General features: G+C 30.8%; 1 protein-coding gene across 2 annotated transcripts in view; it reads right to left on the bottom strand.

Moving 5' to 3' along the window:
* LOC116769106 (homeotic protein antennapedia-like) overlaps positions 1–23,619 on the bottom strand; it is a 169,565-nt gene extending 145,946 nt beyond the window's left edge. For both annotated transcript variants that reach the window (XM_061528251.1, XM_032660116.2), the window contains exon 1: positions 23,092–23,619. The gene's annotated coding sequence lies outside the window, so the exon portion shown is untranslated. The remainder of the gene's footprint in view (positions 1–23,091) is intronic.
* Positions 23,620–24,434: the final 815 nt, after the last annotated feature.

Below are 24,434 nucleotides of genomic sequence, written 5' to 3'. Positions count from 1 at the left end.
TACTAGATTAAAAACACTTGGCCCTTTCGCTGCAGCAGGCGCCATCATTTCCATATTCTAACAGCAATTAATTATATCATTGCCATCTAACAAATGGTAAGAGGAAATAAAATACGTCTGAACCGACTTTAAGGCTATATAGATACTATAAGTTGGTTAATAAATATGTACAATGATAATACCACAGTTATTTAAAGCAGCTGTAGGACTTCTACTTATATTATTTAAGGAAAGCAGTAAGTGTAATTATATTCAAATGAATTATATAGAAAATTCATAGGAATGTGATGAAAACAATTGCTGTATATGGTGACAGAAATTTTCATTTAATTACTTTAAGCCCTTTTAAGGAACAGCTCACGCGTATACGAAATGTCTGTTATGTTTGAAACGTTATATTCAGACAATCTTTAAGTCATATACATTTTTATGAGTTATTATTTTTAACACGGTCATCAGATCAAAGTTGTCATAACAACACACTAACTGAAGAAATTATTCTTATTTATCTTGAAGAATTTTATAACAAGAAAGTAACATTTTATAGATATGAATGAAAATCTAGAAGCTTTAGAATAATCTGCGGCAGTTTGAATGGTATAGAAAATACTGTAAAATCGATAAAAATATAGATATATGACGTTATTTAAGGCATAAACAATAGGGAGGAAGCCGTTTCGTCGTCGACGGAAGCTAGTCGAGTGTTGGTAGCGGAACTGTTATTGCCGGAATGACTACTACATCCGGTCGAGTAGACTTCAAGTCTACTCAGGGGTGACTGAATCTTGATTTTCCTTGAAAAATCTGCAAGTCATGAGCTTGTTGTATTCTCTATTGCAACAAATATGTATTTATTATAAAAGTAAGATGTTATCGCGATCCAGTTATCGATTATTAGGATTGACGTTTTTTATTTTTTCTAGCAATTAAACGTTCCAAATATATTCTCATATTACATATAAATACATCGAAGTTACGTTACTACAATTAACACTTTTACTTTAGATTTACTTTTGTCTTCTTTGGATTAACTTTTATTATAAGTTCTATTACGAAGGAATTAGGGATTAAATTCGTATAAATAACGAACGTCCATCTAACTGAACGGTGGCATTTAATTCTATTCACGTGCAAAACATCACGACCTATTTAATTTTCTAGGCGCTGTCGCCGTTCCTCGTTTCGCTTCACTTTCGCTTTTCTGTAAGGTCACTGCGCTTTTTGCCTAACTGGCGACTAACAGGTTTAACCTATGTTATTTTAATCACTAATTATTAAATCCCATTATCAATAACCAACAGACAATAAATCAGTTTGAAAACTAGCTTTTAATTAGTTTTCGATCTAAGAATCCTTGATCTTTGGCATATAAGGATGTTCTATTTGCATATTACGAGACACGACAAAACATTCTCTCGTTAGTGATACGTTTCAAAGAGAACAGGATTCATAATTTTATAATATAATAAATTGTAATTATTTACAATTACAGTTTATGAGAATTGAGGCCATCAAATGATCTGAAAAATTGAAGCAGTGACATGTCAACAAATAAACACTGATGTGACAAAGTACTATTTCACAAAAGACGTCTACACCAACCCTTCAAATATTCAATTGTTGAAGACAACCAACATCAAGAATGTAAAATAAGTGCGCGAAACAATTTTTTAATACACTCTGCACCCTATTATAGATGTTTTCACACCCTCAGTCTGCGGTGACATTTGAAAACCGACTCTATGAAAAAACAAAGCTAAAACATTATGCAAATGGCATTATGTTCGTATTTTTGCACATTTCGCTAACTTTATGAGGCGAATAGAAAGGGTTGAGGGGTTAAGAATATCTGGGGTAGTGTATAAAAGTTTTTGATTCCTCATTGTCTGTCGCGGTTTATGTAGTGAATACAACTTAAACCTACATTGTTACAATATGTATCAAGAAATTATCATTGAAAATTTGTTTTGAAGGGGTTATTAATTAGGTTTATTCATCTTTATTGAGACTGCAGTTTCGTTATTTATTCCTACCTAAAATTTTGTCCCTATAACTTTATCACTCTTCTATACCAAAATTATAATCTAACCAATCTGTTACCAGATAACATAAACTTATCTTGATTAATTCAGTAAGGCAAATATCCCTTTGTAATTACTGTTCATATTGTTTTCGCATAAATAAATATCATTCATACGATAGTTAAGATTGAGTTAAGATCTTTAAATTGACAATGTGAAATGTAACCATATACGTGCCAAGTAGCTGTAACCTGTAAATAATCAATAAAGTATATCAATAACAATATAACCTTTGTGTAAAAAGTGATATTCCAAACTTACTTAAGAAAATCTGATAGTAAAAGTTAGAGTAACAAAAAGACCCTCAGTAACATTTGCAAATATTGTATTCACGCTAAGAATCCGTCTCAATCCATGGAATGCCATCAGAGTAACTGCTTATATGGGCTATCGCGACTCGCAGATCTCATCACAGATTTGTCAACTAGGCTGATAAGTGACTTCCTCAATTTACCTCTTCGATCATTTACCTACTTTCAGTTCAATCAACTCAGGAATATTGTAAAAGGAAATATGTTTATTTACAGTGACGATAACTTTTTTAGCGGAACGAGTTTTGTGAAAAAGTTTTTGAGCCATAAATGCAAATGGATTTAATATGAATAATATTATAGAAACATAAAGATTTCTTGAAAATCAAAAAAAAAAACTATCATTTTATTTTCACATATTAATAGCAACAAACATATTACATATAAGTAATGAAATTATAATTATATTTCTAACATAAAAATAACTGAAATTTTCAATAAACCCTAATGACTGTTGTTCGAAACAAATGGAATTTAGCTTTATCGATAAATTTAAAGAAAAATATACCCAGTTGCACTCCAATTAATTCTTCCAAAATTTGAATATGTTAATCATAGAATTAATGGAGTAATTAAGATAATAGCACTAATAAATAAAGTCAAAAAATTTATTAGATAACAAAGAAACCTAAAAAATATGTAGAGCAAAAAGTTGTTACATTTTACATTTTTAAGGTTGCATTATTTGCGTCATATTATGAAGTTGATGTTACGTACTTTATGTTTGTATATCATTATATATGATGTGGATCTCATTGGAGATATTGTTGAAGCAAAGCTGATTAACGTAACACTTACGTTGGTCATCAAACCAACATTGTATAAGTGTTTATTTTTATTTACAAAATTCTGTATATTTCGTATTATAAAAAAATAGCGCTACACAGGAATGTTGAATTAGGTAGGTATTTGTTAATGGTAAATTCATGTTATCTATGGAATCTTAAGTGGCTTTTGGGGGATTTAGTTCTGTAATACCGTACGGTCGATTATATTCGAGATGGATGTTGGCTAAATATATCGCAGATAGAATTTTTCGTTTAAAAATTTCAGCACACAATATAAAATTCCACCGGCTTTTATATATAGATAACATATATGTTTATATATAAAATCGATAAAATAATACTATTTAGTATTAGACCAATACACAAATTCAAATATTACGGCTGGCTTGTGATATCAGAAGCATGTTCTATCCCCGATACATCATTTGCATACGTACAAAGGGACCACCAATTTAATTTTCATAAAACGAAACCATTTTAAATAGGTCTGCGCCTGAATAATAACTTTACCCTTTCTATACATGTTCCATATGCCTATTTAATATTTATACACTGTTACCATGTAAAAATTGATTCATTCAACCTTGAGGAAATATTAATTGATGTTATAAAAATAGATTCAATTGATGAATCAACCAATTCACTAATTGTATAAATTTATTTATTTTTGGATTAGCAAAGACAATGTTTAATTATTAGTATAGTATAGTATTTCAAGTAATGAGTTTTAATTTAGTTTTTAAAATAAATTTTAACTTAAGTTTGTTTGGAAATTAAATCCGGTCTTACTATTCGTTAAAATAATTAAAAAACTTCAAAGTGTAGACAGACACTGTATTTCATAGTCCCAATAGTTAAAAAAATATAATAAGAATGATATTTATTCATTTTAATAATACCTTTACACACAACATAAATATACATAATACATATCATAATGAATATAAAAGATGTTTCCTTATCGTATTGATAGTTTTATCTCGACGTTCAGACTTCGATTGCTATGTTAAAGTACTTCTTGACACGTGACAAAAGCTATTTACTTAATCTAGCCTTTGCAAACATTAAAACTAAAGCCTTGAAGTTTTTAAAGCAAGTATTCTCACATTCATACTTTTTGTTTCATATACATCAAATTAAAATGTACTGTAACGTGTCTTTATAGAGTTCAATATCGTATAAATATGCTGTAAAGCAAGCTGTCAGTTTGTCTTTATCAGTGCAGTGTAACCAGTGGCCGTCCGATGTGCGGAGTAAATTTATTAACTGTGATACGCATTCAGTGTAGCGAGCTAAAAGGTGATTTTAATTAATATTAATTACCCCCACACCTCTAATTATTGTAATTCGCGAGATAAGGCGCCTTTGACGTGCCATGCCGGGTGGCTTCACTAGACTTTGACATGCACTTTTTTAATTCGTATTTATTTAATATGAAATTTTAATACCGTGCATAGCAAAATTACCTTTGAAATTATGTGACAGTCAAATAATTCGTGTTCAGATAACTACGAGCCAGAGATAAATATACAGTTCTCATCTTAATTTCTAAAGTCATGGGCTTTTAAATTAAAAGATATTAAATTCGTTTTTTCTTTTAGTACCTATTCTATTACAGCCATTTTGGAACAAACTATAATAGCGATGTTCAAATTTATTCAAAGTGAAGTTTTAATATATGTACTTTTTAAATAATTTTATCTGAATGTAGATAATTTAGATTTATTAAAAAAAAATCTTATTCTTTAATCTATTCTTATTTAAAAACACCTGTTATTATTTTAAAATTACATAGTTATTACTTAAAAACAAATTTATTGTTATTAATAATGCTGTCTTTAATCAAATAAGAATTAATTAATGCATCGGTTTATTTTGTCTATTTTAGAAAATATTATTGATTTTTTCTTTGGTTGTTAAATGTCTTTGAACAAATTTATTTATAATACAACATTATTTGGGTCTTTATTTTTACTTCATTCATATTATTTTTATACAAACGAAATCCAATTTCATACAAGAACGTAAAGTAATAAAGAAATTTCAGTAGACAACAACAACGGACTAATCAACGTGGTACAAGCTATGGAGGAATTAATCAAAGTTTAAAACAAACCGTGTAGCGGTGAGTACACTTGCGCGCACAACTTACATGCTATGGAATTATATGTGGCTTAGTGTTACGTTACTGTACTTCTATCCATTTATTATATATACTATTATAATATATATACGTATACCATGTATCATAAAAAAATATATATGTACCTTACAATTTTACTTTAAAACATAATTAGAACGTCGACTCTATAAGTGTAACGTTGGTTGTAACGATAGACAAGTTTCACTTCACTTAACACACAGGTTATACAACTTTACGATGCATATTTAAGACAAGAGTTTTTAATAATATAAACGAATGTTTAAGTCGCTTGTACAAAATTACGTAACGTAAAACTCTTACGCCTCAAAATAATCGGTAAAAAAGAAACAAGTCCAGTGGACAAGTCCGTAATTCTTCAAGAGGTCGATTCCGACTGTATCTTTAATAACAATCTTATTGAATCTCAGGCTTCTAAATAAAATAACAAATGAAACAACTTTATAAAGACTTTATTATATAAATGTATATATTAGGCATAGTATACTAAAATTTCGCCACCGTGTGCTTTGTATTGATATATTATATTGTTTATTGCGCGGCCGAATCAAAACTTGATATATTGTCCTGCGCGCGTGCTGTTCGCGACTAACTTTCATATTTGGTAGCTTTACGGAATACATTTTACTGGATACGGCACTTTAGATTTTCAGTCTCATGGTCGTAGTTGGAAATGTACTTATAAATAAGACTTTCTTGAGGACAGTTAAATTATATTATATAAAAATGTCGTGTGAATGTTGTAAGTTTATTACTTAATATATATTATGCTCACATTAAGTGTAATCCATCGTTATATTGTTTAAAATACTCCAACTATGAAAATTCTTTGTAACATGCGGCGACAGATACAATAAATAAACAAATATATCATCGCTTTCGCTAGTGAAAGTGTAATGTAAATTATGCGCAAGGCCCTTCCAGCGATTAATTTATTTGGCAATGTTAGATACGTAGATATATGGTTGAGCCAAGGGAATAGTTGGGATGAGGAGGGATAAATTATTGCTTTCTACAACTATGTGTCTACACCATGTGTTATGTTAGACACTGTTTTAAGTTACCACATGAATTACGCCGTATAACTTAAGGATCAATATAGATTAACTTTTATACGTTTGAGATACTGTTATGGCTGTTTAGAGATATCATGAAAAATATACTATATACACATTAAATATCATTATTTAGGGAGGGTATGAAAATGAACATGTTCTATCCTGTGACAGTTGATACAAACATGTTTCATATTCAGCACACCGTAAATATTAGGTAATTTTATGTTTTCGGGTTTAATGCGGATACCGTGTCAGAGGCCGAACTCTACGAAGTTGGGAAAGTTTTAATGTACTACATACATACACGTGTTAGATTTTTTAATGTTTAACGGCCTTCAAAACTTTTTTCACAACAATTGTTGTATTTTTTTATTTAGTAAAACATTTCGGATAAATTGTTACGCAAAAAGATAATTGCTTCAACAATGTGTGGGATTTTATCTTATGTCGACTTTAAAAATCTTCTAGTCTTTACTATGTATTCTATATACCTAATATGAATCAAAACTGGCTGCCTATTAAAGTTCTTCGTTTATTTGTTAAAAAAAAAATCTTGATTCTGCTATCTATAAACATGAAAAATTTTTATGTACCAACAGAAGCGCTAGCAATTTACGGCATCGAAAAAAAAATTAATGTAGATACTCACAAAAAACGTAATAGAGAACATGCGACAACGGCTATATATCAGTAGGGTGTTGATTCATTGGCAAATAAAAGTCTGCGTTACAGGAGGCGTCGCGACAAAAATAATTTCATACATCCAAACATTTTCCGATCCATTTCAAGCACGTTCAACCGTTCGATTTTAATGAACACGAAGGAAATGTCATTCGACTAAAAAGCGTCAATGCGTTCAGAAATATCTCAAGACGCAGGTATTATGTCGTCGTCCGACAATATGAAATGTACAAAAACTTTTGACATCGCACAAATGGGATGACGTGTTCATTTAATGGAAGTAGAGAGGAAAAGTGTTGCATATAATAATATTTTATAGAATTAAGAAAATATATCTAGTAAAAAAATACTTGTAGGATATATAAAGATGTTTGTCGTTTGATCCCATGCCTTCGTCTCGTGCAATAATGTGTTGGACGTGTAAGCAGTGTTGAGACCTTATTTAAAATTTAATTTAAAAAATATAGTTTGGAAAATTCATTTACATAACCAGTATTCGAATCTCCTATCTCCGGAATATCTAAACGAAACAACTGGAACGCGATATTACGTATATAGCAGGTTCTAGGATTGCTCGTGCGAAATTAATTATTCGTTCAATATTTTCTTAGTTATTTTTTTTTTATATAAACATATCATACAACAATACACATGTTTGATATATTTGTCAATTTTAAGTTTTCCAATTGATTTATTTTTTTAATTAATTGATAGCTATTTACCATTTAAAAGTTATAACAAATAAAAAGCTATAGGTACATTTTTGTATATTCACAGACGGTTTTAAGAATCTTTTACGGTACACGACGGGTTATGAGGTAAAAAATATTGTGAACTTCACATTCTGCGACCTAATTTAGTGTTTAAAATTTTTACTAATAAGTAACAATGGCACTCTCGCTAAAATAAAAAATCGAATACTGGCATGTTTAATTTTATTTTTGTCATTAAAAGGATTCATACTGGTTAAAAACAAAACTATTTTCTTAGTTTTGTTTCATATCAAGAGGTAACATAATTATTTTATTTTGAATTACGAATTCAAAATGTTACAATAGGTTGCGTACAAATTCCTTTTTTTATTTTTCTTGGACCAAAAGTAACGTCACTTAAAGGAAATGAAACTTATTCTAATCCCCTTTTCATTCCCATATCTTAAGGGGACTAAATCCTAAATGACTCTTTAAACACCCCTGTCTCCAACACACAGGGTGGGACCGATAGTGTCAAAAAAAGATAAAAATTTATAAATGGCGTCTTTTAAATGTCTCCCTTATTTTATGTAACGTTGTTTTGATTTGTACCATTTTCGTACGATTCCGTTTTGCTATACCTAAATACGATGTGCATACAAAATATTTTAACATTTTGTTAATAGTCATAAATATGTAATAATTTTTTAGCTTATCATTATATGGGTGGTAATTAGTGTAAAGATAACCAGGGTAATAATTATTCAATAAACATCGTTTAATACATTGCAACACACACGCAATATTCAACGTATTTGCTGCAACAATGTTCAGTAAAAATTATCAGTTATAAGTTACAGATTAATTATTTATTTAGGAAACTTTATGTGGTTGCACCTATAACCGTGGTACTAAAACCTCAATTTTAAAAACCTATTCAAAATGTAATAAAAAACATACATTCTTTTTCTCTAACAATTAGCGTTAATTCATTATTGTACAACTATTATCCCCATCCTTTGATATTGTTAGTGTAAACAGATCACACGAAATACAGTTAAAGGCATTGAGTGGGTACATTAAAATCACATTAGAAGGAACATCTTAGGGGTCTGCGATTTATCTCCAACGGTACACAAATAAATTAAAAGAAATTTAGAATCGTATTTTTTTTTTGTCATCATTTAGATGATGGAACGAAAATTAAATTATACGGAAGTTGCGATAAAAATTAATGCTTTTCAAAATAATATTTTTCTAAAGCGTATAATGGGGATTTTAATAAACGATGGTCATAAACTTGAATTATAACCTTTTTTACACGTGCATCTCCAAATAAGAATTGGCAAGACAAGTAATGAATTCCAAACAAATCACATCACAGCCAAGACACCACGCGAACATAACTCCGAGTAATTCATTCATCAATTCGCACCCAATACATTTTTACGGGTCATAAACATATTATCACTTCATCAGACCATGGTTCCAACCAACCGCACGTTCGCAGACAGGCTAGCAATTTGCCTCACGAAGGCACGTTTAATATTAGAAGTCCTGATTTATGTCCTGCCCCCATAATGAAGTGTCTCCACTACAAACGTGTGCATTGCACTAATTCACTACAACCGATTAGACTGGTGGCATGTCGAAATTTACACCAAAAATAAATTTATATCCGCATATTTACTATTTTGTTTCATACAAAATTTTGGTTGAACAAAATGAATAAATTGTTTTGTCGCAGAGTTACTTTAAATTTTATTACGTTGAAAATATTAAAAAAAAAACTAAAATGAGTCTTGTTTTAAAATTTCTGTTTTAAGATATTTCTATATTAATAACATTAGTAAGTTTGTTTTACATAACCTTTAAACTTACGGAGAATCAGTCACAAAAAGTCGCAAGTAAATCGTAATTTTCAAAACAAGTTGAATTAAAATCCAAAACAGTGTCGTATATAATTCCTAATTTATTTTCCGTCGGGTCTGTCTCAACAGTCGGGGTATAAGTTAAGATGGCAACATCGCGTTTATCTTAACGCTGAGAGTAAATGCAAACGAACCGTATAAATCCAATTAGTTTAAGATCTCATTAAATCAATTCATTTCTCGGACAGTAATATACAGTTGTACGCGTGTCTTTGTTTTCAATGGCTACAATCCAAACTATTTGTTATTTCTGCGCTCAGCTTTCTTACCAAAAAGTTTCTTAAGAAAACATTACAATTTATATATAATTATGATCCTGAAGGTTGTTAGCTGGGGGTTAGTTGATATAATCGTTAATCAAATAAATGCTATACATATATAAAAACTTAGGCGCTTTATAACCAAAATTGCATGAAATAGTCTCTGGGATAGTAGATTTTGTTACCTATTGTTATAGCCACCTAAGCTAACTAATTGTCAAGTACAATACACTTTAATCCATTTAGAAATATATTTTCAGCTGCCGGTAGATCCAATACAAAGGCCGTTGGTCGGAGGAGCAATAAATTAGAAGGAAAGCTGCGAGCCAGGATTTCCCTTGGGTTTATTCTCACTCAAGAGCGCTACACCTAATCCAGAAAGCCTTATTATGCTACCCTTAATACAGTGCTCAAGACTGCTTGAAAATTTTCTCAAGAGTAAACGGTTAAGTTTCGGGATTTCTTTACTTCGGTCATTTTATTCATGTCGAGCTCCTTACGTAATGGTATTTCACTGTACCTATATCATAATAATATGAAATTGGTTTTCAATTTATAAAAAGCTCTTATATGGTTATTACACTTATTATTATTTTTTCTAAACATGTTTACAATAAGTACGTAAGATACAAAAATTTTAAAAACATTACAAAGAACGAACAAAAGAACGAAGTGAGAATATACCATACTTAATATTTTTGTATATAGTTTCGATTGCGTGGTTTAAAATGTTAACTCTCCGAATAAAATATAGAATCCTCCTGTTTTAACTGTACCTGTCATTCTCAATAAATATTAATAGACTTTGACAGTGACAAAGTCGGTAATATGTTATCGAGTGAATGCAATATCTACATACGTCGACATTTGTCCGTTATTACCAGTTCCTCGAACTACTCTGCTACCAATTTCTCCAATTTAAATTGTCTATGAACGCCGCTGTCTGAAGCCAGCCGGCGCATTCCGCGTTTATCGAAGGCGCAAGCGCAGCCGCTACTCGCTAAACAACAAGGATGGCTATAGCGACAAAAATCACGAGAAACAAGGATGCACTCACACAACACGTATTCGTTTTTTAAATAATTGAGTCGGGAATGACGATAGGCACCATGCAATTTGAAACATTTTATCGAGCTGGCAGCCCTAGCACGTACAGTGGCCATTTAATATCTGTGACTCATATACGAAACCAAATTTTAAATGACTCTTCCTAGAACTCGATTGCTTTACAAGTCGCCTCAGAACAGAGAGGGTATTGAATGTCCAATCAATGCAATAACATGTTATATTGATGAAGAGCCAATGAAGATAAATGAATTAATTTTAATGCATACATTACACCCAATTTGGTTTGCAATTAGCACGCTGAGGAATCATACGTCCTAATTTGAGCAGGTTATAATTACGCCCCAGTCAGTGATTGGCTCAAGCTGAGACTGTTGATTTGTTTCCTTTGTTAGGCGGTGAGTTGTTTGTGTCCTAATCTATGCACTGGCCAGTCTATCTTTAAAGTAAGGCCCGCGTGTGTTGCGACATCTTTTATCGCGGGTCGCGCTTCTGTTTTTGTTTTGTTTGTATGTTTTGCAATTGCGGAGCCATATTGCGCTCGTAAATTATTACGGGTAGAGATTTGTTTCCATAGTTTTGCGGCTGCAATATATCAGAGTTCGCCGGATGTTAGTTTATGTTGACGTTCGCTTTGTTTGGCGATTTCGTACTTGTCACTCTGGACAGACGTGACTATTCTAGATTTTATATCTAATCGCCACAACGAATTCATAGCGTATCACATAGATTTATTTTATGCTCGCAACAGATTTAACACAACATTTATAACTCAAAGTTTTATTACTTTATACGTTCACGAGTTATTGACTTAAATATCGAACAGAAAGTTATGGATAACTCTTTTATTCCCATAAGATCTCACCATCTTTTACTCGACAAAAACCTCTAGTTTATCCTAAACGTTTTACACTTGGGTATCTATATGGAGCTGTTGCAACGTTACCAACATTAAAAATAAAATATATACGACATGACAATGAATATATGACATGTGTTCGCTTATTTATTAGATACTTTGTTGTTGCTACACTGCGTAATTTATAGATTAGTTAGAGTTTTGAATGATCCAGGAAGATTATAAAGCAGTTAAATATATATATATATATACATATATATTTGTGTGAAAACTTCTATCCGGTGTCTTTTTATGAATGTCAATATAATATAACCGGATGCGTGTGATTTAAATAATTTTCTTTAGATATTTTATTTAAAATATGGTTATTTCAACTCTATATTTGTCATCGGGCTCGGGCCGACTGCGTGATGTTTTACGGTATGGGGTGAGACAATAATGGCTTGCTCATAACATTACTCGTCCGCAACTCCGTACCATGAGATGGTTTCACTTGAAGGTTGTGGAGTCTATCTATTAATATTTTTACAATGTGAATATCACACGTTATAGTAATTGAATAAATACACATAATACATAAACACCTTTAAATATTTATAGATTCTACGTTAATGAAATGAAATTATATGTGAAATGAATTAAGAATTCTTAATAAGATTGTTTTAATTTTAACTAATTACGGTAGCATGAGAACTTACACATTATATTTCAATTAAACCCACATAGGGGAATAAATTATTGTTGAATACAATTAAATTGACTGTTAAAAATAGATATATTCTTTAGCCGTCTATTGAATTTGAATGTATAATATGAAAATTTCAACTCAACTATAACCACTTAGATACAATAATAGAATAGATTTATTATTCAAATCACGCGCTATTAATTCAAATATTTGTTTATACAAACCTTCAATCACGATGGTTGCGATAAAAATAATAACTATCATTGATTCTTAGGCCCGTCTTAAATTTACATAGAATGAGATGCGCATACGCCTAATTAGACAGTGCTCGGGAACATAAATCATAGCTGGCTCTTAGTCAGTGGCCATGTGACTTCCGAAGAAGATGGACACCGCACCGACGGCTTGCTATTTCCGAAGCACTATAAATCTTTAAGACGAATTAACACTTTGATTTCATTAAAACTATATTGTGATCACGTTAGACTTCAAATTTAATGCAGTCAAATTAGAATTTAGACGGAATTAACAGAAAATTACTACGTAATAAAGTATGCATTATTATATACTTCAGGTATCCTAACAATTGAGGGATAATGTCGACATCGTGAATGTGAGGGAACAATTTGTCGAAGTACTCTATCATAAACGCTTTAATGTCATCTTATATAAATTATGTATTATATAAAATATTTTATAGTTTACTCAAATAACATCTCGATTGCATTCCCAACGTCCTTTATATTAACCGATAACGACTTCGACTTAACTAAATAACGACAGGTTAATTACATGTCATGTTTATTAAATAAAATTATTTTGCATGTTTGTAACGTTTTCACTGCAATTAGGTAACACGATATCGAGACCAGATAAACATCTAGTCCATTATAATAAAAATTTACATAAAATAGCCAAAGAAATCAATGAAACATAATTTATTTTTATAAAATTTATATATATATTTTTTTATTTATGCAAGTCTTAAAATATTGTGATAACTGATTGCGTATTTAAATTAATGTTGCACCTCTTTCCTTGGCCTTAATCATTCTATAACTTGTTCTTATTTATATAATAGATAAATTATAATTCCCACAGTCGCTGACAGCAATTAATATACAGAAAATAAGATCTAAATAATGAATTTAACAAAGAAAGATCGAACTCAATATAATATGGTGGCTTTGATTGATAGCTAAAAGGCAGCCGTACGAGAATTAAAAAGCTAACCAAATGAGATCCTTTTACTTCAATTGAACATTTATGTGAACTCAAAGCTGAGTAGATAGTTAGTTTATGAACCATTAATAGCTTTCATTACATACAAGTACCTATTTATGTGCAAGCAGAGTACCGTGAACAATTTTAGAAGCGGTATAATTAATGAGTTAGTCCTATGTGATGGTTAGATTTATGCCCGTGAGCTTACGGCACAGGCCAAGGTAATTATATTAATGTTGATAAAGAAGTTTTAAATATAATCCAGCTATCATACATCACAAGTTTAGTTTCCAATTAAAATATAATAATAATAATAATATTTTCCAATGAATATTCTAAAACCAATTTATTAAGACGCAACCCAAAGAACCAAAACGTGCCCTAAATAGGATGTTGTTTAAATATAGCAACAATTTAGGTCTTCTATTAATCAGGACAAAGAGCGAGCTCTCATTCCAATGCTAGTTGGACATTTAGACAAGTTTAGTAATTGTTAGCTGAGATACCTAGATAGATAGACTCTTATTAACCGAGCATTTAATATTATGTTCCAACGACCTGGTTACAGTTTATTAAATAATAATAATAATACACAGAATATGGAATATAAGACCTCCTTACATTTAATTAATTCTTAACGCTATACGTATCGATGGTTTTCTTTATCACTATATACTTTTTCACATCGAGATCAAAGGTAAGAATTCGCTCACTCATTATGTATGCTTGGATGCGTACAGAACTACTTAGCTTCATTGCACGGTACAAATAGAAAAACTAGACTGTGAAGCTAACGTACACTAATAAAAGATATTAACTATGAAATCTTGATAATTCAATGTAATCCACACGAGGTATTTAATACCTTTTTATATATGTTTATTCCACTTACCAGCGATATCGTCTCATTCAAGTTATTATTATCTTTTAAACGTGTTGAATTCCTCTTGCGTTTTACATTGTTGACTATTATTATGACATAGAACCTTTAAAAAATTGATTTACACATTCTTTAAGTAGCGTTCGTAATTAGAAATAACAATAGATAAAAACAGTCAATTACATGTAACGGTGCACGTTAAAACCGTCGAGTTCTTTCTGTCTCTTTTATAAAACATATTTAAATTATAAATGCATTTGCTTTTGCTTCAACTTTCCACTCCAGTAAACATTTACAAGGGAATTTAAAGGGGAAAAATTCGACTTACGAATTAAGAAAGTTAAAATTTATATTACCATTATTACACTTACCGTAATTTTGTACTTAATTAAATTCATTTAATTTTAATGCCAGAAATGTATAAATTCACTTACATTTTTATACATGCTAGACCACCTATAGTTTTAAATTGCAAGAAATTTTTATACGTGCGCAGTAAGTGGCACTATATCCGCACCTTGCAACAACAAAAAACGTAACAATTAAGGGAACATAATATAATAACACAAGAACCATTTGTCAGTCAGTAAAAATTGCACATTAAACCAATACTGCCAAAGATTAAATTCAATTGTATAACTATATTATCTATATTGATTGTGAGACGGGATATCATGGCATTCTGTAGCGGGTTTCTTCAACGCGATACATTTTCATAGAATTTGCTAGTGTTTTTCCAACACCTTTCGATTGCGTGTGTCGAATTCTAGAAAGCGATGTTGTTTTTTTTTACCTTAATTGGATATGGTACTTCGAATGTGAGTTTCCATTAATATTATATTACTTTTAACGTTAAAAAACTAATGCTAGTGAGTTTTGATTGACTTAAGACTGACGGTTTGAAGAGTTGCTTATTACACACGGCTTTTGAAATCGTGTTTATGATTTCCGTAAACACAATTAACTTGCTTAATCCGCTTACATTAATAAATAAGTCAGTTGTTGCTATATGAGTGCACCTTATGTTTGCTTTTAATGGGTGTTTGTTGGTGGTGTTGCGACATGCGGTGACAGTTCTATCAATTTATATTAAATAGCAAGTTTTATGAAAATTTATTGTAGCTCATATTTTTTTAAATAATTTACTTAATTGTTTCTATGTATAACAAAAATAAAAGATAAGAAGAAGAATATTTTGGGGTAAGTCAAAAGCAATATTATACAAAAATTTTAGCTACAGTTGTGGAAGTTGCCTGCAAATGGAATAAAGTAGAGGCATAAATAAGAAGAGGTTTTGCGGCGAGCGGTGTAACGAGACGACGAAGCAAGTTCTAGCGGGAATTCTTAGAGTTGGGAATTCTTCAAGTTTTCAGATGTAACGAACTTTAGGTACTATGATGCGGTTACTCTCAGTTTAAGGGAGGGAAATTCAATTTAACGCTTTATACTCCAAAAACTTAACTAAACGCGAACCAATAATAAGAAGTAGTACTGTTATGATTGTTTATAATTTTCATCATTCTTTATGTAACTCGCGTGTTTGAGAAACAATTCTTACTTAGACTTTGTAGTGCAGTGGGACTTGTTAAGTTACGCTCCAATAGCCATATCACGGTTAAACCGTTCTCTTTGATAATCGGAGTTAATTAAATGAAGCACAAAATTATCATATTGCAGAACATCCTACTATAATTAAGTATTTTAAGATGGCTGTTTATTATTATTTATTGTAAAAACTGTAAAACATATTATTTAATAAAATTATAAATGAACCTTGTTAGCAGAATGTCACATAACTGAAAATGATTGTTTGATTGATCAGCCAGTAGGCGAAGCTGTAGGAAATAACTAGTTCTAGACATATCACTGTGAGTCATTCAAAACAACTTAAGTATGGAAAGATATAATTGTATTATTAAATCCTTCGGATGAATTGTATGAATCATAAACATAAGATTTGCAGATAAAATATTTAAGTGGGATAGTTGTCTATTAACATTCCATGTCTTAATCTTTCGCCGTGTTTCATAGATCATACTACTAAGGTATTTGATTAAGCTAACTCAAAATAGGCTATCAATGTAGGCAGCCGAACTTAAATCTAAATTTCTTAACAACGCTTTGTACGACTCTATAATTAAATTTTTTTTTAGCAGAAAGCCTTCACTGAAATTTAATTGAAATAAATCATTTAAACGGAATAATAATAAATTAGGCTTTAAGCTGTAAAGCACCTGGTTTAATACTGGACAAAAACTATGCCTTTCTCTTTCAAGGACTTTAAATCGTCTTTATCCTTATGTTTCGTCTAAGAGATATTTAATAGACAAATGTTCCAAATAACTACAGCATAAGTTTTTCCAACCGAAACGATGTCTCTAACATTGAATATATTCTTGAGTATAGTAGCCACTAAACATAAGATGTCACACCTGATATCTGGCTATACTTACATAGGCATATTTCAAATAAATATAAGTAAAAATATAAAGATTAAATCGTTGTATTGTAAGCAAACTAGTTATATGATTATATAACAGAAGAATATGAAAGAAATATCTATAACATTAATTTAAATTGAACAAAACGATTCCCGTTATTAAAAGAAAAAAAATTAATTATTATTTATTACGTTCTACTTATGAACCTTTGATATCACAATCAAGGAAAGCAGTGTAGTTTCCACACGGTTTTTACAAATACCCATCGTAACAAAGGGCGACTAAAAGTGAATTGAGGAATAATGTCGTTTAGAGGTTACTAGGCTCGCTGGGACCGGTTTGTCACATGGTCGAGACCACGTGCGGCCTCTAGCAGAACGACATATGTTTATAACAAAATCACTCAGGTATATTCCATTGAATTTTATATAACTAACTTGAAAATTTTCATATTTATTAGAAAATAATTATCTAAGACGAGCTCATAATGTATTGATGATTATCAAAGAAAATAAAAATGAGATTTTAACCTGTATATAATTATATTATTAGATTTGAAATATTCATCCTTATACGGTCTGTCTGTATGACGTATTTATAAATAGCATGTTTGCGAAACGAGAACTTAAAACCATTTATATCTAAATTTAGTTCTAGTAAATTATTATTTTGGAAATTTCAAATTCTCTAAGATTATAATAATTAAAGTATTAAGAGAATATTTTGATAAAATTCTGTAACAGCACTTCTAAAGAGGGAGGCACGCACGGGGCTATTTCCCTCGCAAACTTATCGCATTATTCAAGCGAGCGAGACTTCTGAGTAATTTTGAAATATTACAATTTTGGAGCGCGCCACCATCGCTTCGACGAACCAAGTTACCATTAATAAATAAGAAAGTATTATGCTTCCTATAATGACTTAACGATAATTTATTAAAACAAACATATTGCTAATGATAATATATTATTAAGAAATAAAATAAAACCTTTAAATCAAGTCTACTTGTCAGTTTATAGGTTAGGAAGAATTATACCTACTTTGTTCGTATTCTTTATATAAAAAAAAAACATTATATTTTATGTGTTTAATGAAGCATTAATCAAATATTTTTTGATTCATTAGCTTTTTTCACTTATTTTTTATTTCGTTCCATCATCTTGTTGAGATATTATTTTGAATAGGGAATAAAAAAACTCCTTTGAGTGCGATAAAATATTTAAAATGTACTATATCATGAGCAAAGTATGAATGGACGCATCGATTGGAAGTTGAAACAAAGACGTATATATAATATATAAAAAAAACCTTTAATAAAAAATATGTTTGTTTGTTAGAGCTATTGATTAACAAAGGCCAAAACAGTGTACAGTAGCATTTTATAAGAACGAAACAACAGATATTTTAAGTTAAAACAATAGAAAACAAAACATATGTCTGTGTTACTTAACAGTATTAGGAATTCTTCCTAAAAATGTATCACCGTACTTCACGGGACTAACAAAAAATGGCACATTGTTTCTGTATTGTAATGTAAAGCAGTGAAAAGATGCAAATGCGGGGTGTTTCTGTGCCGCTATGTTTACAAATTTCTTTTAAATGTCCGTTAAGTCGTAAAAAATAAAGGTCGTTTAGATGGGAAACAATATAAATGTCCCGTAAGCAAAATGTATTGCGCAAATTGACCAAGAAGATTTACAACGCCTAAACAATTCACCTGTTTAAGCAGGTAACCGATTATGTTAATACATAATACAATGGACGCTTCAATATTTTGAGGAACTGCGGCCAGACTTGCATTACAGCACCTTGTGATAATTTATGGTCCTATTTGTGAAGTTCATTACAAAGTTCGTTTCCGTGTTCTTTATCTAAAAATACTATCATCCGACAAGAATATTTACAGCCGTTCATTCTCTTTCTATTATCTATTGGTATGGTTTTTTGAATTAGCTCAAATAACATTATTTTTCTATAAAAAATAAGTACAAAAAATACCATATAATTCTCTGTATTAAGATGACTATAACGGGATATCTGACGACGAAATCCATCAGGCCTTTTAAGATGCAGGGCGAGCCTTGAAACATACATACATACATGATATACACTCTAAAAACAAAGCAGCATAACTCGTAAAGGCGGTTAAAAATAATATCTATTAAAATCGTTAATAACATATCATGCCTAATTAGAATCTACACTGTGTAATAAGCGAGGTAATTAAAAATCTATACAATTTTTTTCACACAAACTCTTTGAAACTATTATCGAAATTATTTACAACATAATTGAATAATTAACACTATTTGTACGCAAAATGAGTTATTGAACAGATGCGGTGAGTTTACGATGGCTAATAGAGTTTATAGCTTTTTTATTGACATTTATGTTCTCTTGAGTCCAGCGTTTACGACCGGCTCATTCATTACCGAACCGGGGTCAAAACATCTTTAAATCATATACAAAATATGTATGCGGTGACGTTACATTCAGCCAGCGAATATTCTATCGGTCTATGAATATATTAATACATCGATAGTTTTACGATTATCGTTTTTTCATATCTTTATGGTTATGCTCTATTTTGACGTTTCTTGTAATCGTATCGAATTGACAACGGTTTTGAAATATGCATATATTTTTTTAAAGAATTACCTCTTTTATTTTTTATTCAGTGTTATTTTTTTTTGCATTAAATCTAATTTATTTGTTTTTTTTTTTTTTGTAATTTAAATAAGTCAGCGATGTTGTAACAAGCGGTTCTCGATGAGAATACAAACGACGCGTGCACCCACACTACAATTTATGGCCTATTCGATAATTATCCGGATTTAAAGCTGAAGTGCGGTGCTTTACGGGTCGGTTTACGGTTCCTCACGGTGCAACGATAAGCCAATTTGCGTTTTATTGTACGACCGATTCTAAAACTTATTACGATTGACTCCACATAGTTACTGATGAGGTAGGTATGTGTGTATGTGGGTTGATTTATCGATTTGTAAGAACGGCGATATCACCTGTTCTGTGGGTTAAACGCCGTTCAATACTTTTTTGTCCAAATTAAAAATTCGTTACAGCGTGATCGTCAGCGCGTGAGACGAATGTCGTATGCAGTTTAAAATAACAGTGCTGTTTTATTTATAGGTTTGTATTTAAGATCGGCACCTTAAAGTGCCTCCGTAATTAACTTTAAACTATACGTATTTTACACTACGATTTATAAGTTATGTTATTTGTTTTAAACTGGACTAGAATATCGTCAATGTTATATTCCTAAATTAAAATGGATTTCTTATTTGTTTTTTAATATATATATTTTGGGAGTAATATTAATACGTATGAATTGTTATCCACAACGTTTATTCAGAGTTTTCTTTTCATCACGATATTATCTGCCCTTTATGACAGTAATGTGGACCGAAAACACAAAAACAATAGTTATAATTTGCCGTCGTAAATGGTCATTCGTATTAAATAAACAATAAATATACATGAATTTTAATAAATTTCGCTATAGGCAGATGTTCGCAGGGACTTATACGGTAGTAACGACTACCAGCCGCTACACACCCGTGAAACCCTGCTATGCAAAAACCAAAAGTATTGTAAGTATCACTCATTAATTTATTAAGATGGTAATTCATTACCACCACGACGATTTCTTCACTCTATAAGCCATTTTTTATTATTCACTCACACCTCTATTTATTCAGATTGACTCTTTTTCTTAGCCTTTTAATATTTATTCTTAAATTATTTTCTAGCTGGTGTTTTGTAGTTATCTTAATTTTTGATGGCTATTGGTGTTAATACCTAACCAAGCATTTACGTTATACAATTAAATTTATATTTGTAAAACTTTTCCTAAGTAAGTCGTAAGTGGAGCAAACCTATGAATGGTATAACAGCTCGCTATATTTACCTTAATAATACCGAGTCATTCAAATGTACTGTAAATTTAATAAAGAAAATTACTTTCTTTATAATTTAAGCTGAACAAAAAAATGCAATGCACACAATAATACATATACTTTAATTATTTTTATTTAGTAAAATTATTAATTTTTTGTTAATTTGTCACATTACACAGAGTGACGGTCATCTGTATAAGTGGCGATTAAAATCTATCACAAAAAACGTAATAAGACGAATATGGCGGCGGACATTGGTGGAATTTCAAGTAGACTGCGCCCGCGCAGCTACATTATGAAACAGATTTTTCGACATCCAACAATATTTTGTACGAATTATTGTGTCTTTATCATATACAACATACCTTTCATCTTAACACGCTCGGTCGCGGGATTGTTGGCAGTCAATTATCTCGAAAATTTCAAGTGTTGGCAGAATTATTGAGTTTTTTTTTTGTTTTAAAGAAATATAGTAATTTTATCTATGACAATATATAATAGGTATTGACTGAAGGTTTTCCTGTTTAATTTACTCATTCGCATGATAAATTCGTCGTTTAGATAAAGAGCTGTCTATGTGTTACTTCTACTGTGCCACGTTTGATTATATCTTGAATAATTACATCTAGTGGTAATAAAAATGGTCTTTACTAATTATACGAAAAGAACGAGAGGAGGAGGATGAATTTAAAAAATTATAAGAAGAGTTTAATGCTTTCTTTGTAAGTAGATCTTCATAGAATTTATTATTTTTCATGATTCAAATAAAATCTATTCATAACTTATAATAAATTTACAAAGGTTTTTATTGTAAATAATTTTAAATCTTCACTTTGAATTGCATATGATAGGTGTATAATTTAATTAATATTTCTCACTTTATGTTGTAAATTTCTGCTGAACAAACAATTGAAAGATTATGTTTTATTTCAATTATCTCGTTTTATATACACATAATACGAAATATGTGACAACGTTTTAGCCAAACGAAATATATTTATATAAAATATATTTTTTACATTAATATAATTAATAAATGAATAAAACCAATACATATGCATATGCATCAATCAAAATAAGTTTGTAATAAATTAAATCGTTATGAAAAAACATCACAAACCTATTGTTATAGTTTAATTTTTGTACAGTTCACTAAAATAAATTTATTATTTTGACCTCAGATTCAATAATTATTTAATATACAATTTACACTCTCAAAAACGTTTCATTTTCTGATAATTTTAGCTTTTATTAAAATGATATTGATTTGTGACCATGATCTTTATACAAAACTGATTTTGTTTTGTACCTTGAAAAAAACATTTCATCTTTACAAGTCTTCATAGAATAACTCTTAAAGCATATAATCTTTGTCATCTTTTGTATATAAATAATATTATTACAATAAAACTTTATATTGTGTCTCTATCAAGTAAGCAAAGAAAGTTTCATCATCCAGTCTTCAATCTTATTACAATGTGATAAGATTCAATTTCGCTTAACGCTCACGCAAATTTTACATATGGGAACTCTTTTCTCTAACTAGAATATTTGATACATTACTTTTTGGTTATATTTAAATATATTTATGATATATTGTTACCGATATATGAGTTTATATTTTTCAAAGTAACCTATTCTCAGAATATTCATTTGTTATGTATCGTTTGTCTATATTAGACATTGTTTCATCATAGAGTTAATTTTGTTCAAAACGTTTGTTAGGCTTTATTTATTAGAAAACTATAATTTTGAATTATTCCTAAGGTGTCTAGTGTGGAACTTTATCAGTTATAAATATTATCTCACTATACCCTATAACGACGAATTGTATTTATTGAGTTCGTAGTAATGTTTGTTGCATCTATTGATTTAGGGCTATTTGAGAACGGCGCTTCGATATAATAAAACAGTACGTTATATGTTAAAATTTGTATCGGGATGTGTTTTAACGGTCACAGGGACCTTGAAAAGTTTGTTTTGTAAACAAAACTCGGTTGGAACCCTCTGCTCCCGGTCGGGTAAAGTTGGGAGCTATAAATCGTCAATAAACTCACCTTAAGCGTTCCGAACGCCGTTCGCCGTCGGCAAACGTTCGCGCGTCATCCCGCTTCTACTATAAACTTCTTCACAACACACAGTTCTAAAGAGTTCCGATAGTTTCACTCCGCCGAGTCACGTGTCGGCGTTTTGGATCAGATCATGAGGGTAATACTTAATGCGGCACGTGGTAAGCGGTACGTGGTAAATGGTGAATGGTACGTGGTAGGTGGTAGGTACGTCAGGTGGTGAGCCTGATCGGTTCACGTCGTGTTGTTTATGGCGCGGTGTGTTACGCAACGCGTAGTCGCCAAGGCGCGCGTCAGTAGAATGTGCCGACCGATGCTTTACGAGCGACGCCTCACCCCCCGCTAGGCGACGCCGCACGCCGCGGCGCCGCACTAAATCTGCGACCAACAGAAAAGTACACCCCCCGTTAATCCGACACCATTGATATCCGGAGACAACGTTAATCCGACCGATTAATTGAACTCGGATCCGTTCGCTCCACTTGGATGTGATGCGATCGTACCGGCTGCCCGCAGCACGGCCGGTCCGAGCAAGTGCGGCCTCGTAAACTTTCTTGGTGTATCGTTCGATGCACCAGACGCTGATAGCACTGTGCACGACCGGTTATATGCTCCACTTCACTATTATTATAACAAATAATATATATAAAATAAATTTGTATGGTATGTTTTACGCGAAAATATTAATTAGTTTAACTATTGGTGACTAGATTTAGATACAATTGTGTTTTTTTGGTTATTCCCTTATAATAATAAGGGAATAGCCAAAAAATATCCATCTTCTATGTTTAATTCAGTTTTGGTTACTACTTTTCTGGACATTTAAGGGTTTTTGAATATTTTTGATATAATATAAGGACTTATTGTGATATGCTTATTTTCCTCACCAAATCTTTTGTAATATAACTGAATTATTGTTTTCAAATTTAAAAACATTGTATATTTAATACAACAATCACTTCAGGCATATGTTGCTCGACAGAAATTGGAAGAATTTTAATTATCTTTTTGTAAATAGCCAATTCTATGGACATTTAAACTGTAATTTCCAGAGGCTTGGCCGCCTTTGGAAGAAAGAAATATAATCATTGAAAAATAAAAGGTAGATCACTATTACTCTTTTCTCGCTTATAACACTAAAATCAGAAATTTTAAACCGGTTTTAAACAGGTGACATTAACAATGCTGCAACCTCATATAAAGTAGGTATAGGTAATTATAACAAGAACTCATATTCCTGGATATACCTACTTATATTATAAATCCAGAGGTAAATAATATGTAAAAATTTTGTTACGGTGATTTCTATTTCTACATAAATACCTAAATAT

The sequence above is a fragment of the Danaus plexippus genome, chromosome 5 (genome assembly GCF_018135715.1).
Source record: "Danaus plexippus chromosome 5, MEX_DaPlex, whole genome shotgun sequence".
Taxonomy (NCBI): domain Eukaryota; kingdom Metazoa; phylum Arthropoda; class Insecta; order Lepidoptera; family Nymphalidae; genus Danaus; species Danaus plexippus.
Note: the sequence above shows the minus strand (reverse complement) of the source record. Positions and strands in the feature narration are given on the sequence as shown.